This window comes from Bubalus kerabau, chromosome 3 (assembly GCF_029407905.1).
Source record: "Bubalus kerabau isolate K-KA32 ecotype Philippines breed swamp buffalo chromosome 3, PCC_UOA_SB_1v2, whole genome shotgun sequence".
Lineage (NCBI taxonomy): Eukaryota > Metazoa > Chordata > Mammalia > Artiodactyla > Bovidae > Bubalus > Bubalus kerabau.
Window position 1 is genome coordinate 82,542,607 of NC_073626.1, and position 15,050 is coordinate 82,557,656.

General features: G+C 42.8%; 1 protein-coding gene across 13 annotated transcripts in view; it reads right to left on the reverse strand.

The window, feature by feature from the left end:
- Positions 1-14,685, reverse strand: part of B3GALT1 (beta-1,3-galactosyltransferase 1) — a 616,865-nt gene extending 602,180 nt beyond the window's left edge. For 10 of the 13 annotated variants that reach the window (XM_055572364.1, XM_055572363.1, XM_055572362.1 and 7 more), the window contains exon 1: positions 14,344-14,665. The gene's annotated coding sequence lies outside the window, so the exon portion shown is untranslated. Of the gene's footprint in view, positions 1-13,790; positions 13,945-14,343 lie in introns of those variants that run through there. The other 3 variants (XR_008711875.1, XR_008711876.1, XM_055572365.1) reach the window with 2 other exon arrangements.
- Positions 14,686-15,050: the final 365 nt, after the last annotated feature.

Below are 15,050 nucleotides of genomic sequence, written 5' to 3' on the forward strand. Positions count from 1 at the left end.
TATTACTGAAACAAAGGCGATACCTTTAAGGCTTTTGATACACACACTATGGATACCTGTTGTTTTTACACAACCAGCTCCTCAGTTAAGAGTCCCTTGATTTTCTTTTGAATGTGGTCTTGACAGCAGGGCATTCAAGGTGTCTGGTGATCTGCTGACCAAAGCCTAGGTATGAAACTGGAGCTAGGTCAGTCATGTTTCTCATTCCAGGAATTCGGGCTTGCCGCAAATTGACACTTGGACAGAAAAGCACTGATGCTGATTCATCCCAGCGACGGTTCCTGGCAAAGGCTTCAGCAGTTTCTCCCATTATCTCTGTAGCGATTGTATTTCCTCTCCTTTTCTTTTGATTCTGTGAGCTACAAAATACTTTCTTTTCGTTGTGGATCTTATTCCTTAAGTTAGTCATAATCAATTTCTGTAGCATGCAACAAAAGATTTCTGTAAACATTAACGAAGAGCCTTACCAAAAATGTTGGGAATCTGCAGTTTGCCCCATCTTCATCTCCATCAAAGTTGTAAATGAATCGACCTTCACTTATGGTCTTTGCTACTTTGATAAGTTAGAAAATGTATCTAATTTTTTTCCTTTACTTTTTATCATTAAGTTAAAATCTTGGATGCTTATTGGTCTTATATATGTCCAACTTTTATATATTATCAATTTATTTCTTACTCACTTTTCTACTGGTATACTTGGAAAACTTTCAGTAGTCAATGACAATGTCTACTCTCCCTGATTATGTTGAAAGTACTAGGGATAAAATGATGATAATCACTTTCCCTGTTTAAGAGGTTTTCAATCTAGAGAGTAAGATGGATATAAGCTGTGAATCACAATATTTTGAGGTAAGTCCTCTAATAGAAAACATTGAAAGATTATTATTAGAGTAATATTAAACTGTTATTCATAATGTGCTAAAAATATTCTCTTGCTTTACATATGGCACTTAAGTCTGTTAAAATTTATGAGGTCAAATCTGTATATTTTCCCCATTATACTGTGTTTATGAAGTCTATTTTCTTCTAACTTGATTTAGGGTTTCTTCATCTGACATTTATTTCTAAATGCAATGTGAAATACAGAATGTACCTTTTTTGCAAATAATTACTCAATTTTCCCAGAACCACATATTGATCATTTTTTGTTTTCCCACAGATTCGTGCTTATTGCATGTTATGCTTTATTTTCCATATTTTAGACCTTGTATATTAAGGTTCTTTTCATTTCTTCTTCAGGTCTGTCTGCATGTTAATATACTGTGTTCATTACAGCCATTTTCAATATCATTAGTTGACAGTCCAACTTTGTCTCAATGTTGTGTTATTTTTTTTTTTAAAACATTCTTTGGCAATTAAAACTTATTTGCTGAGACTTCCCTGGTGGTTCAGTGGCTAGGACTCTATGCTTCCAATGCAGGGGCCTGGGTTTGATCCCTGGTCCAGGAACTAGACTCCACATGCCACGTGTAGCTCTCCTGCCACAACTAAAGGCCCCCAAGTGCTGCAACTAAGACTTGTCACAGCCAAATACATTTGTTTTTAATATTCAAAAAACCTTATTTGCTATTCTGTGTGAACTTTCAAATCTCTAAATTTCCCAAGTCTCTTTCTATTTTAATTTGGATTGTCTACATATGTATGTGTGTATATACACACACATACACATTCAATATTTCTATTTTAGAAAACCCTCTACCTTTTCTCATTTCTTGTCAATATCCATTAGTAAAGGTTTGAGTCTTAATTTCCTTTGAGTCTTAACTTACTATAACAAAAAGTCAGTAGAAAATTTCAGGCAGCTCTGAAATAGTTCCTTGCATCATTTAGAATATAAAATATCTATCTGTTGACACAGACAAAGGGACACAGAGACACAGAAGAAACCAATAAAGATGGAGAAAAAAAAAATGACTACTTCAGCTGCCTTCAAGACATTTCAGGATTGGCCTACTTTTTAAATTTTAATCAGCATGGTTAGAAACCAAAGATCATCTTTTTCTTTGAATAAAGAATTAAGTCAAAATCACCACTTAAAATGACTTTATCAGTGTAATTCATTATTTTTTAGTCTTGCTTATCAAATATAGCACTTCTCCTGTCTGTAATTAGATGGCTGTGTTCACTCAGAGAAATCAATATGTATTACTCACATTCAATTCATCTAACTCCTCAAAAATCGCAATTCAAGTAATCAACAATGCTATTGTCATTTAATAGACATAGAAATAAAGAAGTGATAGACTGTGGTGGGAACTTACCAGCAACGGAGGGAGTTTATATTAGTTCATGTGCCGTATTCATGCAGTCACAGTGAAAATGTGCACATTTAGTGCAATTTTTCTTGTCTGCTAAGTCACTTCAGTTGTCTGACTCTGTGAGACCCCATAGACGGCAGCCCACCAGGCTCCCCCGTCCCTGGGATTCTCCAGGCAAGAACACTGGAGTGGGTTGCCATTTCCTTCTCCAATGCATGAAAGTGAAAGTGAAGTCACTCAGTCGTGTCCGGCTCTTTGCAACCCCATGAGCTGCAGCCTACCAGGCTCCTCTGTCCATGGGATTTTCCAGGCAAGAGTACTGGAGTGGGTTGCCATTTCTTGTCTGCTGCTGCTGCTGCTGCTGCTAAGTCACTTCAGTCATGTCCAACTCTGTGCGACCCCATAGACGGCAGACCACCAGGCTCCCCCATCCCTGGGATTCTCCAGGCAAGAATACTGGAGTGGGTTGCCATTTTCTTCTCCAATGCATTAAAGTGAAAAGTGAAAGTGAAGTCGCTCAGTCATGTCCGACTCTTAGTGACCCCATGGACTGCAGCCTACCAGGCTCCTTCATCCATGGGATTTTCCAGGAAAGGGTACTGGAGTGGGGTGCCATTGCCTTCTCCGGATTTCTTGTCTAGTAGCACTTAAATTTATAGCCAATTGAATCAAATCCAACTATACCTCTGGCAATTGTCTTTGATTGAGTACTAAAGCCCTAGTGAAGTCACCCACAAATTTTGTTGTTCAGTGAAGAATTGATTCAGTTCTGATATCATGTATATAGGTCATGAAAACATTGATTAGTCAAAGAAGAAACAATGCTAACTGCAGAAACTCAGAACCGAGTGCAGTATATCAGTAACAAGCCATCTGATCAGTTGCAAATCTGCATCTTAGAAATTTGCAACACATTGTCTCTTCAAACCACTGCCCTGGTTGTTTTCTGATAAAATCTATCAACAGGGTTTTTTTTTTTTTTTTTCCTTTCCCTTTTCCTTGAGTAATAAGAGATGTACTAGTCCTTCAAAGGGCTTCCCTGGTGGCTCAGAGGTTAAAGTGTCTGCCTAGAATGCGCGATACCTGGGTTCCATCCCTGGGTCGGGAAGATCCCCTGGAGAAGGAAACGGCAACCCACTCCAGTACTCTTGCCTGGAGAATCCCATGGAGGGAGAAGCCTGGTAGGCTACAGTCCATGGGGCCACAAAGAGTCAGACACGACTGAGCAACTTCACTTTTACTTTCAGTCCTTTAAAATCCTCTCCTTATCCACACATGTTCCCTCCCTCTGTAGTGTTCTGTTTTGGTTTATGCTAATTGACAAGGAGCAGTGGCTGCACAGGCGCAGGAGGGCCTAGAGGAGCTATTCCACATTCAAGGTCTGGAGGGGTGGCGGTGAGGAGATACCCCTCGTCCAAGGTAAGGAGCAGCAGCTGCGCTTTGCTGGAACAGCCATGAAGAGATACCCGATGTCCAAGGTAAGATAAACCCAAGTAAGATGGTAGCTGTTATGAGAGGGCATCAGAGTGCAGACACACTAAAACCATAATCACAGAAAACTAGCCAATCTAATCACACGGACAACAGCCTTGTCTAACTCAATGAAACCAAGCCATGCCCGTGGGGCCACCCAAGACGGGCAGGTCGTGGTAGACAGGTCTGACAGAATGTGGTCCACTGGAGAAGGGAATGGCAAACCACTTCAGTATTCTTGCCTTGAGAACCCCATGAACAGTATGAAAAGACAAAATGATAGGATACTGAAAGAGGAACTCCCCAGGTCGGTAGGTGCCCAACATGCTACTGGAGATCAGTGGAGAAATAACTCCAGAAAGAATGAAGGGATGGAGCCAAAGCAAAAACAATACCCAGCTGTGGATGTGACTGGTGATAGAAGACAAGGTCCAATGCTGTAAAGAGCAATATTGCATAGGAACCTGGAACCTTAGGTCCATGAATCAAGGCAAATTGGAAGTGGTCAAGGAGATGGCAAGAGTGAATGTTGACATTCTAGGAATTAGCGAACTAAAATGGACTAGAATGGGTGAATTTAACTCAGATGACCATTATATCTACTACTGCGGGCAGGATTCCCTTAGAAGAAATGGAGTAACCATCATGGTCAACAAAAGAGTCTGAAATGCAGTACTTGGATGCAATCTCAAAAATGGCAGAATGATCTCTGTTCGTTTCCAAGGCAAACCATTCAATATCACAGTAATCCAAGTGCCCCAACCAGTAACGCTGAAGAAGCTGAATGGTTCTATGAAGACCTAGAAGACCTTTTAGAACTAACACCCCAAAAAGATGTCCTTTTCATTATAGGGGACTGGAATGTCCCCTATATGTAGGAGTCAAGAAACACCTGGAGTAACAGGCAAATTTGGCCTTGGAATATGGAATGAAGCAGGGCAAAGACTAATAGAGTTTTGCCAAGAGAACGCACTGGTCATAGCAAACACCCTCTTCCAACAACACAAGAGAAGACTCTATACATGGACATCACCAGATGGTCAACACCAAAATCAGATTGAGTATATTCTTTGCAGCCAAAGATGGAGAAGCTCTATACAGTCAGCAAAAACAAGACCAGGAGCAGACTGTGGCTCAGATCATGAACTCCTTATTGTCAAATTCAGACTTAAATGGAAGAAAGTAGAGAAAAACCACTAGACCATTCAGGTATGACCTAAATCAAATCCCTTATGATTATACAGTGGAAGTGAGAAATAGATTTAAGGGACTAGATCTGATAGACAGAGTGCCTGATGAACTATGGACAGAAGTTTGTGACATTGTACAGGAGACAGGGATCAAGACCATCCCCATGGAAAAGAAATGCAAAAAAGCAAAATGGCTGTCTGGGGAAGCCTTACAAATAGCTGTGAAAAGAAGAGAAGCAAAAAGCAAAGGAGAAAAGGAAAGATACAAGCATCTAAATGCAGAGTTCCAAAGAATAGTAAGAAGAGACAAGAAAGCCTTCCTCAGTGATCAATGCAAAGAAATAGAGAAAAATAACAGATTGGGAAAGACTAGAGATCTCTTCAAGAAAATTAGAGATACCAAGGGAACATTTCATGCAAAGATGGGCTCAATAAAGGACAGAAATGGTATGGACCTAACAGAAGCAGAAGATATTAAGAAGAGGTGGCAAGAATACACAGAAGAACTGTACAAAAAAGATCTTCACAACCCAGATAATCACAATAGTGTGATCACTCACCTAGAGCCAGACATCCTGGAATGTGAAGTCAAGTGGGCCTTAGAAAGCATCACTACGAACAAAGCTAATGGAGGTGATGGAATTCCAGTTGAGCTATTTCAAATCCTGAAAGATGATGCTGTGAAAGTGCTGCACTCAATTTTCCAGCAAATTTGGAAAACTCAGCAGTGGCCACAGGACTGGAAAAGGTCAGTTTTCATTCCAATCCCAAAGAAAGGCAATGCCAAAGAATGCTCAAACTACCACACAATTGCACTCATCTCACACGCTAGTAAAGTAATGTTCAAAATTTTCCAAGCCAGGCTTCAGCAGTACATGAACCGTGAACTTCCAGATGTTCAAGCTGGTTTTAGAAAAGGCAGAGGAACCAGAGATCAAATTGGCAACATCCTCTGGATCACTGAAAAAGCAAGAGAGTTCCAGAAAAGCATCTATTTCTGCTTTATTGACTATGCCAAAGCCTTTGACTATGTGGATCACCACAAACTGTGGAAAATTCTGAAAGAGATGGGAATACCAGACCACCTGACCTGTCTCTTGAGAAACCTATATGCAGGTCAGGAAGCAATTGTTAGAACTGGACATGGAACAACAGACTGGTTCCAAATCAGGAAAGGATTATGTCAAGGCTGTATATTGTCACCCTGCTTATTTAATTTATATGCAGAGTACATCATGAGAAACGCTGGACTGGAAGAAGCACAAGCTGGAATCAAGATTGCTGGGAGAAATATCAATAACCTCAGATATGCAGATGACACCACCCTTATGGCAGAAAGTGAAGAGGAACTCAAAAGCCTCTTGATGAAAGTGAAAGAGGAGAGTGAAAAAGTTGGCTTAAAGCTCAACATTCAGAAAACGAAGATCATGGCATCTGGTCCCATCACTTCATGGCAAATAGAGGGGGTAACAGTGGAAACAGTGTCAGACTTTATTTTTGGGGGCTCCAAAATCACTGCAGATGGTGACTACAGCCATGAAATTAAAAGACGCTTACTCCTTGGAAGGAAAGTTATGACCAACCTAGATAGCATATTCAAAAGCAGAGACATTACTTTGCCAACAAAGGTTCGTCTAGCCAAGGCTATGGTTTTTCACATGGTCATGTATGGATGTGAGAGTTGGAATGCGAAGAAAGCTGAGCCCGAAAGAATTGATGCTTTTGAACTGTGGTGTTGGAGAAGACTCTTGAGAGTCCCTTGGACTGCAAGGAGATCCAACCAGTCCATTCTAAAGGAGATGGGTCTTGGGTATTCTTTGGAAGGAATGATGCTAAAGCTGAAACTCCAGTACTTTGGCCACCTCATGCGAAGAGTTGACTCATTGGAAAAGACTCTGATGCTGGGAGGGACTGGGGGCAGGAGGAGAAGGGGATAACAGAGGATGAGATGGCTGTATGGCATCACCAACTCGATGGATATGAGTTTGAATGAACTCCAGGAATTGATGATGGACAGGGAGGCCTGGCGTGCTGCGATTCATGGGGTCACAAAGAGTAGGACGCGACTGAACTGAACTGAACTGAATTTAGAGCAGTAGCTTTTAAGGTTTTCTTAACCATTTCCAGCTAATTCGGAATATTCACGAATGGAAAGAACTTGCAAACCATGGTTATCTCCTGAAGTCCCTAATTCACCTATTGATCACTTTAAAGTCTATAGATTTCTGGAAGTAAGAAATCCTGTTTTAGAAATACTGGTAAATATTTTAAAGGAATCTATAGACAAAATGACTAATACAGATAGTTTACATGCAGAGACACCTCTAGCCCTATAATCTTAGATGACATCTCTAAATGCCTCCCAATTTTTCATTTCCTTGATCCACCGTAATATTAATGTGATATATTATTTCAGATATTACTAGAAAATATTCAGATGTACAAATTGGTAGATGTAGTCATTTCTGCTTACATTACTGTTAGGTAGGAAGTTAGGTATGAGCAAGGATGGGAGGCTAAGGAAAAGGTTGCAAGCTGATCTCTAAACCCCAGACACACCCAGGAGAGTTCACAGATATGCTACAAAATAACCACAGGGGCTTTTCCAATTCCTACACAGGCACCCTAGGCACCCAGTGGATACAAACTAACCACAGGGGCTTCCTCAAGGAATCCTAGAAAGCTAGAAGCCAATCAAGGGTTCATAAATATTCTATGCTGCTGCTAAGTCACTTCAGTCCTGTCAGACTCTGGGCGACCCCATGGACTGCAGCCTACCAGGCTTCTCCGTCCCTGGGATTCTCCAGGCAAGAACACTGGAGTGGGTTGCCATTTCCTTCTCCAATGCATGAAAGTGAAAAGTGAAAGGGAAGTCGCTCAGTCGTGTCTGACTCTTAGCAACACCGTGGACTGCAGCCTACCAGGCTCCTCCATCCATGGGATTTTCCGGGCAACAGTACTGGAGTGGGTGCCATTGCCTTCTCCAAAATATTCTATACATATACATATATTTGATTATAACAGACTGAATTATGGGAAGACAAATACAACTGTTCTGTAACTTGCAACTGTCAACTGGCCTTGGACATATACCTATTTGCATTCCCTTTCTTGATTGGTGGTGGGTACAAGCCCTATTTTGCACAAGGCACAACCAGGAGGAGGAGTGTGAGCCATGCTAAGTCCCTTCAGTTGTGTCAGACTCTGTGCAACCCAATGAACTATAGCTCCCCAGGCTCCTCTGTCCATGGGATTCTCCAGGCAAGACTACTGGAGTGGGTTGCCATGCCCTCCTCCAGGGAATCTTCCTGACCCAGGGATCAAACCCATATCTCTTATGTCTCCTGCATCCGCAGGCAGGTTCTTTAATACTATCCTGGGAAAGAGACAGAAGTATAAAAAGTGGGAAGCCAAAATGGAATGTTGGGTCAACTCCTTTCCGGCTGGTCTACTCCCATGTCTTGGGAGTGTCTATCTAATAAAAGATCTGTCTGCTTCAGCTGTAACTTGTCTGTTGTTTTAAACCCTTTAGTCCACTGTTACAAATTTTTGTTGCTATAACAACTGAGGGAGAAAAATAAACCAATCTGATGTTGCTGCTGCTAAGTCGCTTCAGTCGTTTCCGACTCTGTGTGACCCCAGAGACGGCAGCCCACCAGACTCCCCCATCCCTGGGATTCTCCAGCCAAGAACACTGGAGTGGGTTTCCATTTCCTCCTCCAATGCATGAAAGTGAAAAGTGAAAGTGAAGTCGCTCAGTTGTGTCCGACTCCTAGCAACCCCATGGACTGCAGCCCACCAGGCTCCTCCGTCCATGGGATTTGCCAGGCAAGAGTACTGGACTGGCGTGCCATTGCCTTCTCCGATGTTACCACATTATAAATGCAAGGCTGTATAATGGGCAGCAGACATGGAGTCAACATGCCCACTTAGTAGATGACAAACAATGTTTCTAAACCTGGCTCTACTTTCAGTTGACCTTGGGCAATTATTAACTCCCTAAAGTTCTTTCTTACACATAGGGGACCTTAGACTAATGACCTGGGTTTTCCCTGCGTCTAAATACCTGACTTCTGGTAAGTTTTCATCTGTTTCATAATCAGCCAGAGCTGACTTTGTGTGCCAGGTACAATAACTGTTGGTTGCTTTGCTTGCATTTTTAAACACTGTTTTCCTAAAGTTTTGTACTTGGGCAGAATAGAGAAAAGCCAGGGCAATAAAAGGTAAAGGCTTAAGTGGGTGGTACACGAATTTTTGAAACTAAGCATATACTGAAACATCAGTATCAGAAGACATTTCCTCATCTGCTAAAACTGAATTGCAGAGCAGTAATCTCAAAAGATTTTCCTTGAATGATGGAAATCAATTCAGAAACGACCATTATTAATATTGTGTGCCCTGCACTAATATATAGTCATAATAAAACTTGTGAATAAGATGGCATTAATTCATTATGTAATGTGGCTTCTTGAGACTACAATTTCAGTTTTCCTCTAATATAAAAATACTGTTCACAAACTGTTGAAAGTCAAGCTAGGACCCATTCTTTACACGAAGGAAACACACACACATTTATTTGGATATGTAAGCTAAAGACTCTAAAGAAAATAATGAAATGAAAAGCACAGAAAGTGAAACTGGAATCATAATTGCACACTTTCATGAGCAAGAGTAGAAAAAATACTGCAAGGTTTTATCTGTAATTGGACTGACTGGATAACCAAATCAATTTTGAATTAAAGACAAACTAATTTTGAAATTTTGAAGTGTTTTGTCATTTATTATTAGATGATCAGATTGTGAAGTTTTGGGGGTTTGGGGGGGTGATGCATAAACTTTAGGAAAACTTTGACCTCAAAGTCTAGGGGTTCTAATTGACTTTCACAGAGGTACATGAATACATTCCTTTCAATGTGGAAGAAGTAGAATGTTTCTCATTACAATTATGTAGCTGAGTGCTTTATTTCTACTTCAAATTCACTCATCTCCTTTAAATGGGGTTATGTAGAAGGACTGTGGATAGTCATAAACACCCTTTAAAATGTTGTTAGTTTGAATTAAATATGTTAAAAGAGTATTTGTTAGGGGAAGCACACTGATTGAAACAGTCCACCCTGGCCAGGCACCATAGTAACCATTTGCATGAGCTGTTTTATGACAGGAGATCCTGATAAGGAATACGGAACTAATAAGCCACCACCAACCGGAAGAGTTCAGGAAAGGTCAAAAGGAGACACCGCATGTCCATCCACTTCCCAGAACCCCTCTCGCTAGCATCCATCTTGGCTGAACGATGCGTGCACCACCAGGAAAGACTCTGAATTAGAATGATTGGCCAAAGACCACCCGGAAACTAATCCCATCACCATAAAACCCAAGACTTTGAGCCACGCAGCACAGCAGTTCCCCTGGGTTCCCTTACCCTACTGCTCTCCACCCGGGTGCCCTTTCCCAATAAAATCTCTTGCTTTGTCAACACCTGTGTCTCCTCGGACAATTCATTTCCAAGTGTTAGACAAGAGCCCAGTTTTGGGCCCTGGAAGGGGTCCCCCTTCCTGCAACAGTATTTCCCACTTTAGTTCCTCTGAAAAAAATGTTATTTGATTTTAAATAATTTTTAAAGACAGGTATCCTGTCATATTTTGCTTAATCATCTTTAAATTGTTAACCATCTTTAAAGGTTTTTAAATCATCTTAAACCGTCTTTAACTCGTTAATCATCTTTAACTGTCATCCTATGCAGTGTTTTCAGTTACACAGCTTCAGAAGTAACATGTATCAGATATTCACCATGATCACTTTCCAGTTCTTAGATTAATGTGAGTATATTTGTGTGGGTAGATGGGTATTGACTGGAGACAAAATGAGATGGAAAGAGACTGAGCCATGGATAGTGGATAGGCTGGTAGGTGATAAATCATTTATATACATATATAAATAAGTTACAAAATATATAGAAAGTTACCTACTTATATTTTTTATGATCTATTCTATTTTACCCCACAAAAATATAAGCTTTATGAGGGCAAGGGTTTTGATTTACTCTCTAATATTGTCAAAGCCAACTAGAACAATGTTTTGCACACAGCTGGAACACAGTTCAATTTGTTACAATTTACTTGAATAAACCAGTATCATCATTAATTAGTAAGACAGTACCTCAAAGGATGAGAATTATGCCTTATTAAGTATATTCATCACTTAGGCTGGGCTGGTGAATTTGTTTCAAATTCAGGAGTAGTTACAGTTTTCCTGAGAGCCTTTCCAGTATGTGTGCATGTGTGTGTATTGTGTGTGTGTGTGTGTGTGTGAGAGAGAGAGAGAGAGAGAGAGAGACAGACAGACAGACAGACTACGAGAGAATGCAAATAAATTTCGGGTTTATTGAACTGCTTGCGGTTTTTAATTCCCTGAAACATGTTAGTTTTCAAAAAACAAAATTATTTCACCATTAATTAAATGAATATAAATTACTATTAATTAAAATAAACTTCACTGTCTTACTTAACAATTTATTAATAGAAACTAATCATGACTACTTGACAAATTATGTTTCAAGAAGATCATGGTGTTTATTGTATTGCTATTCACAGTAAATGTGATCTTTTTACAAAAGTTATGCAGTATTGAAATTAAAATCCAGTATAGGTCAGAAAGTGAATTTGGTGGCCTGGAGTCTTGACAACTTGACATTTACTTGAGTTACTAAATTCCATCTAGAAAATAAAGCAATCTGAGCTCATGGGCTGCCCTGCAGCAAAACAAGTCAAAGCTAAAGTGAATTTGCAGACTAGGTAGAACTTGAATTGCTTGTATAAACTTACGTTGCTAACTTCATCTATTACCTCCCCTAAACCTGAGTGCCCCCCTTCCCACACACTCCCTGCATGGTTACCCTCAGTGACACACAGACCTTGCTGCTTTATCCTAATATTTCTGCTCATTGTCACATTTCTCTGCACTTTGTTACATTTTGGTCTGGTGGTTTTGAAAATGTATTTAATTACCTGAAAAATACTCCCAAATAAAAGTCTTTTCCCTCCAAAAAAAACCTCAAAACCCCTTAAAATTAATACAAAAGCTCTGTTTCTGCTTAGAAAGTTGTGACTTGCCCTGATATATAATGCAGTGGATTTACAAGATGTTATTTGTTTGCAAAGTGGAAAACCACATTCTTAGCCAAGTATTTGAAAATTTCCTTAAAAGTTTCCCTTTGATAACTAGATGCTTTTAGTAAGTGGCTTTACGCTTATTTGAAAACTATTGATTAGTAATGCAACAACACGTTTATTGTGTTTAATCACCTTAATAAAGTCCTAAAAGTTACAACCAAATATTGTAATATTATAGTACTCACCTGGCAACAGGTAAATTTTGTATTGAAATGTAACAATCACAAGCTATACTCTCTTTAATGATATCTAAAAAACTAGCCTTTTAAACCAGACGTGATGACTACTAAGGGGAAAATACTCGCTGCCAATTTTGTACTAACCCAAATGCAATTATAAGTGTTCAAGTAAAATAGAACGAAAAATTCCATTTACAGTTCATGCATTAAGTAATGAAAAAAATGTGCAACCATTCTCAAACATAAAATTAGCATCATTCCTAGTTCACCAGTAAATTATTCATCTGCTCCATAATTATTTTAAATTACTAAATTGGGGGGAAGTAATCTTTAAAAAAAAAAAAAAAAACTTGTAAAAAATGCTGACATTTTGGACAGCTCCCTTCTGATTTCTACAACATTTCTATGAGGTGTTTTTACTTTTTTTTTTAGCTTTGCCAAATCAGAAATGAGCCCCGTCAAAGTCGTTTCCGCCTCTGGGGTTTGGGTTTTATTTTTGTTGTGTTTTGCTGCGTTGTGTTTAGGGGCAAAATATTCTTCCAGTGAAAGGGATTAAGGATCTACATAACTGGGGAAGTGTTGTTCTCAGCTTAATATCCGGCTCCCTGTACTGAGCTAATTTTTAAATGTTTTCCCAAGGTTCTAGCTAGTAAGAAGGGAGCTGCCCTCTCCACTCCCATTCCCCGCTACAATTCATTCGCTTTCGTAAAGGACCACCACAGCCTCTCCATCTATGCCAGGCAGGGACAGTTTGTCAGTGCCGAGGTATTTCAAGAACTTTCCAAGCAAAGACTCCTAGGAGACAAAAGACCACGTACAAAGCAATCGTCAAGAATAACTTTGTGCGTCCCGAAGAGGGATGGAGAAACCCCTGCACTGAGCTCCGGAGATCTGGACTTAGCCCGGTAGCACCATCCATTTGCAGCTGCGAAAAAACAAACAAACAAACAAAAACAACAGCCTTCTGCGGAAAAGGTTTACATCGCTGGTGAAACTCCCAGTGGCTTTACAAAATAAGTTAATCTAATATATAAAATAAAAAACAGTGTAGGTACTGGAGGCAGCTGGGTACGTAATCCTGGTTACACTTGGGAGGTTAACCTGCTTTAGGTGTAGTTGCCCAGACCCCAGCGGGCTGGAACTTTCTCCAAGGGCGGAGCCACCCTACAGTTCGCAGCGGCCACGCGCGCGCCCGGCCGTGTCCGGATCCCGAGGATACTTACCAAGGTAGCTTGATGAGGTAGGGGTTCCACCTGAACCGGCACTCGAGCCCCGCCCCGTTCCAGTGACATGCGTGCCCCACACTGGCGCGGGCCAGGAACACACTCAATCAGTCCCTCAAAGCTTGACTCTCTCCCTCCCCAAATCTGCATCCCCGAAAAGTGTAGCGAGCTTCCTCTTCCTACGTGGGGCGTCCGACACAAAAAAAGTCGCCACTCTCCAAGCCTAGCTCCATTCCCCAACCCTCGTTCCTCTCCCCCCTCTCCGTCATCCTTTTTTCCAGCGAAGCGGACCAACCTTTACTTTCCTCTTTCATCTCCTCCCCTCCAAAGTCCCCGGCGCAAAGTGGGAGTTTGGGGAGCCTCGGTGAATGTGCCTGTCCCCTGGCGCACTGACAGCTCCCTCTTTTCATCAAGGCAATAAACTTCAATTTGCCAGGCTCTTAAATGAGCCACTGAGGACTTTCCCCGTGCGTTCTCGTGCGCTCTCCCTCCAGCTGAGCCAAGTGCATCCAATTCACTCTATCCCAGCCTGGAGCCCTGAAGCACGTACGTTCACGCCGAGAGGGGACCCACCGCGCTCCCAGCAAAGTGCCCTAAACCGCGCGCTCACACACGCAAATGCATACACAATGCCATCCCCGCGCTATCAAAGTCAGCCAGCGCAGAGGGGAAAACGCACGAGCAGGAGTGGCACCCGGGCGATCATCAGCCTAGCCGCGAGTCCGGACTCGCTGCCCGGGTCCCAAACACCTTTGTCTGAATGCCCCCGGAACAATGAGCCTGGAAACCCCCAAAGATAACATCAGTGGCCCCGGGGGCGGCGCGCGCACTGCCGGGCCAGACCTTACCCGTGGGGCGCGTGGTCTCCCGCCGCTTGGCTGGCCCGCGGGCCACAGGGACGCTGCAGCCGGGGTCCCGTAGATGCTGCTGCTCCGCTGCCGCTGCCCCATCCCCAACGACAGCATCACTTCGCTGCCGCCTCCGCCTCCTCGTGCTCCGTTCTCTCGGCCGCCCCTCCCCGGCGTCCGCCTGCAGGACCGGCAGCGCCTGCGGCGCGGCGGGGTGGGCAGCAGCGGAGGCGGTGGCGCCCGCGAGAGCTCGCCCAGCTGCACCGGCTAGAGCAGCCGCGGCGGCAGCCGGAGCACCCGAGCCAGGCTGCGCTTCCCCGGCGAAGGCTCTGGCCTCGGCGACTGACAAGGCTGGCTAGCCAATCGCTGCGTCGCCCCGCACGGCCGGGGGAAACCAATCAGAGCGGAAGGCCCAAGATTTTCCTCCGCCTTTGCTCAGCAGGCTCGTTTCCGGGAGAGGCGGCGAGGCTGCTCGCGTTTGGGATGGGGGAGGCAAGGGAGGAGCGCGCGGCTGGACTCCTGGCTTTCGAGCCTTAGGTGAGGCTGGACGACCGGGCCCACTCCGGTGGGCCTGGCGCGGTTTTTGACGGTCCGGAGCCCGTGGCTTAGCAGAAAAGGGCGTGCTGGGGTGACTCAGTCCCCAGAGCGTCGGCTTGGAGGGTCAGCGTCTTGGCATCCCTGCGCCCCGGCCGTGGGACCCGAGTGGG